Here is a 4533-nt window from a genome sequence, read left to right on the forward strand (position 1 = left end):
GAGAGAGAGAGAGAGAGAGAGAGAGAGAGAGAGAGAGAGAGAGAGAGCATGAAATCTCTCTCTCCCTCTCTTTACATATTTCGATGGATATCGGCTGTCAGTGGAAGCAGTGTGTCCGGTACTAATTGAGCAATATTAACAATTTTCATTCAATTTTGTTGGCCAACAAGTTGAATTCATTTGCATTGATTCAAATAGCGTTCATTTTTTTCTTTTCTTTGTGTATTCGTCGCTGTAGCCTCATTCAGTAAAGAATTATATGCAACTCAACTCGGCTCCGTACATCAACAATACTTAATTAAAACATAAATATTTCGTGCTCATGGACGAAACAACCAGCCAGTGCAAACCAAAAGCAAATCGACTATAAACTATTTTTCAATGTTTTTTTTTCGCAGAAATGGTAAGATAAAAAAAACACTACTTACGATAAACGCTTTTATCGATTGGCCGGCGATAACAATTCAGTATGCAATCAAACTTACCTGAAATGGAAAAAAAGAATGAAAAAACATGCAAGTTTATAATATAATTTGCTTAGATTGAAATGTATGGGAAATAAATTTAGTTTTGAGTTGGGAAAATAAGCGCCAACACGTCAATATTTGCATTTTCTTTGCTTTTCAATACAGAATACAATCCACCAGAACTTTTCTTTAATCATTTTTTTTTCTGTTTACTTGTGTAATCTTTGAATTCGAAATAGTATCGTTTTCACTTGCGTTGAACTGTATTCATTCATCAATGTAATGATTACAGCTATGATAATCCCATGTTTAAGCTGATGGTTTTTACTGTAAAAAGAAGACTAAATATATACACAAGCAAAACCATTTCCAAATAAATCTTTTAAATTCAAAATAAATGCTGATGTCGATCACGAAATTGTGAAATCGTAACCTCTTTCGGTGGTGCTACACATAAGTGGAAATGGACAACATCATTGAGTATGCGGAGAGAGTGACTGAGTGAGAGAGAGAGAGAGAGAGAGAGAGAGAAAGCTAGATGAAAAAACGCAGAGCGAGAGAGAGTGCATGAAATGTAATGAAAGAAATGCACTTTGCAAATTCTGTAAATCGAAACGATAAGCAAAAACTTTAGAATCGGTTTTCGCAACGCAATGTAATAAGTTACGAATCCGAAGAAAAGCGACTTTTTGTTTGAATATGCCAGACCAATTATTTGTGTACAAAAACTAATGCACCCACGATATTTTGAAAAAACTCAACTCTACGATTGAAAGAGAGTCATAGAGAGAAAAACGAAAATGTTTGCCTTTTTAGAGAAAAAAAAGCGATAGGGTTGATCGAAAAGCACTAAAACCACTTCAAGTCCGTCCGAATGCGAGAGAGTGAAAAACAAATTACGTGGAAGAGAAAGACAAATGTTCATTTGTTATTCATCGAATTGTTAAACTTTGAACATTTCTTTCGTTTTCGCTAAATATTTTGCACAGTTGAGACGAATATTCCGGTTAAAATGTGCTATATATTGTATATGCTGAGCGAGTGTGAGTTTGTATGTATTCGTGTACCATTGCTGCTTGTGCCGCCTAGCATCGAATGAAAAAAAAATTCGGTGCTCCCGCTTTCGATGCCATCACATTTTCGAGAAGCGATTTCGGTGTTTGCTTATGGTTTCAGCAAAATTTTGTTGATGATACAGCGTTGATGGTTGGGCGCGCACCACCCGGAATCGGGTATTTTGCTCAGCTGCATCCATTACAATTTGTTTTTGGCAATGATGGCAAACGACTGAGCTGATGGTGATAAACATGGAAGTGGAGACAAACAAACAGTAAGTCTATGTTTCTGCATATTTTATAAAAACCATTAGCTTGTGTGCATATCTCGCACACCTAATACATAAACAACACGGAAGATCCGTTATACACTCTTTTTTTTCTCTCTTCGTCGCTTCACCACATGAACATGAATATAATATGAATGAGGGCCGTGCGGAAAGTCTGTGTGCGAGCGATAGAGAGAGAGAGAGAGAGAGAGAGAGAGCGTGTGCAAAGCAAGAAACTGTCGAATGAATGAGTGACGAGGAAAAAGAATCTATAAGTTTAATGCATCTAAATCAGGTATAATAATCGGTACAAACGAAATGTATTTGGTACGTGCCACGTTGGCAGACTATTCAGTGAGTTTGCGGCAGCAATCATATCGATATGGCAGCCATTTGAATAAAATCAGACAGATTGGTTATGGAAAATTGAAATTCCATTTTAAACAGTTTTTCGCTCGTTCGTTGGTGAGTTCAGTGGGATGGGATTTTGGGGTTTGCGCGGCAAGGAGTTTTGGAATTAGTGGCAAAATGCATGTTGGATTATAGATTTTGAGCAGCGAGAGTGAGTAAGTGAAAGGGAAAGTGAGAGAGAGAGAGAGAGAGAAAGACAGAGACGAAGATGGAGAGATGGAGATGAACGAAAAACGAGATAAAACTTTTGCAACGCTTTATGTTGAAGCAACAGTTTCTTATCTCGATAATCTTCCTCTCCTGTACTTTTATTCGTGCGGCAAAGCCGCAACAAAAGCAACAAGAACACGATCTCACTCAGTTCGTTTCTTCTTTCGTTTACGGTGATGCTTTTTTCTTCTTCTTCTTTTTCGTATTCTTCTTTCTCATTCGCGCGTACACTCGTTCATACACAAATTCATTGCATTCAGTACACACAAAACGGGCTGCCGATGAAATCAGACGACAAAAACAGGAGAAAACATAAAATAAAATAGACTTTTAAGACGTTTTGTGCTTGCAAAGCTTCCGTGTGTTGTGGGTCTGCGTGCTTAAGCCTCTGACTGACTGCTGAGGCTGGGTATGTATGTATGTGTGTGTGTGCGCGCTCTACCTAGCACACGCTTGTCTATTTCAATCGTTCGTTGGTTTTCCAAAGTTTCTGCTTTTCATCGTTCGGTGGTTGTTTCAACGGCAAATCACCATTACTGTGGTAATGTTGAAAAAATTATTTTGACGTGCATTTTGCACGGGGGTTTTAAACTATTCATTAAAAGTAGTCAAATAAGTCTAGGGCAATCGGTATCAAACCAACCAACCAACCGAGCAACAAACCATTGCTTCCATGAGCATGAGCATGAGCATGGTTTTAACTGGCGCACATCGGCAGAGAGTGAGAGTAAGAGAGAGAGAGAGAGAGAGAGAGAGAGAGAGAGAGAGAGAGAGAGATAGAGAGAGAGATAGAGAGAGAGAGAGAGAGAGAGAGAGAGAGAGAGAGAGAGAGAGAGAGAGAGAGAGAGAGAGAAGGAAGGAAAAAGAGAGCTTTTCATCTAGGGCGAAATGCAAACGATTGTATAACATCGTTTTGTGCCTAAGAATTCATAAAAATTGTGATGCTACGTGGAAGCAGTTCCTTTGTTTGTCGACTAAATTTAATTAAATAGTTTGCTATGGTGTTGTAAATAACTTTTTTTCCTCTCTCACTCTCTCTATTTCGCCGTTCATTTCGGCTTGTTTTCTCTGTAATATTAATTTATATGATAGCGTCAATGTCAGTGCACGCAGCATGCAAAATGGTTGAAAGGGCTGCAAAGACGTTGTGTTCGATATTCGTGGCACTCATGTGTTGGTTTACTAAGCGCTTGGTTACCGATAACTCCTTCGGTTGGACATAGTTGTCTGCCTGCTTTTGTTTTGTGTATTTTGTACTTGCCGTAGTTGGTAAGTGATGATCACTAACAAAGCTTCAGCGAGCAGCAGCGGAAGAGAGAGCAAGAGACAGAGCGCGCGAAAATGAGGAAGCAGCTCATAAAATAAAAGGTACAAAACGCTGATTCTGAATATGAATAATATGCTAGGGGATCGCACCTATCTTTTTCCAGTTCATTTCGCAATGGACGAAGCGAACAAAACTGTTTGCTGCTCGAATGAAAAGGCAGCAATTTGCAAGCAGTGGTTGGTTGGGGCCCGTTGAAATTACGAGCCGAAACTATTCACATTTTGGTCGTTGAAATGCCATTAATGCTATTTTATGTATGAAATAAATTTTATACTATAAATTATTGTGCTGTAACTTTTGAGGCGGCCAGCGCAATTCACACTGCCCGCATGCCCATCTTTGAACGAGAAAACACACACACACACACACAGTTTCCCAATAAAAAGACGGATCGGCACCCGAATCGAAATGCGTTATGTTTTCTGAAGCATCGCATCGGATTCACGCACAATTACGTACAAAACCGTAATGCGAAGAAGTTGAAAGTGGTTGAAATTAAATCAAAGCATTCCCTTTAGGCATAATTAATCAGAGCCAAAACGGAACCAATCCCCAAGAAAGCTTTGGGCATTTCTACACATTCCTTTCATTTCAACATTTCGAAGCGTATCTGAAATCTCTCTTCTGCCATTCGACATAACGACGAAACCGCACACTCAGAGAGAGAGATGTGTGCGCGCGCGCCCATCCAAATGCCGACAAAACGAATGGAGAAACCGAGGGAGAGAGTTAGAGGTACGGATTGAAAGAGAGAGAGAGAGAGAGAGAGAGAGAGAGAGAGAGAGAGAGAGAGA

General features: G+C 39.3%; 1 protein-coding gene across 15 annotated transcripts in view; it reads right to left on the bottom strand.

The window, feature by feature from the left end:
• Positions 1-4533, bottom strand: part of LOC129579330 (polypyrimidine tract-binding protein 1) — a 209128-nt gene that overhangs the window by 64532 nt on the left and 140063 nt on the right. The window contains exon 1 of one of the 15 annotated variants that reach the window (XM_055469337.1): positions 429-467. The exons of the other annotated variants lie outside the window; for them this stretch is intronic. The gene's annotated coding sequence lies outside the window, so the exon portion shown is untranslated. Of the gene's footprint in view, positions 1-428; positions 468-4533 lie in introns of those variants that run through there. 15 annotated transcript variants of the gene reach the window in all.

The sequence above is a fragment of the Sitodiplosis mosellana genome, unplaced genomic scaffold (genome assembly GCF_009176505.1).
Source record: "Sitodiplosis mosellana isolate CC-2019 unplaced genomic scaffold, AAFC_SMos_1.0 Smas_scaffold_6226, whole genome shotgun sequence".
Lineage (NCBI taxonomy): Eukaryota > Metazoa > Arthropoda > Insecta > Diptera > Cecidomyiidae > Sitodiplosis > Sitodiplosis mosellana.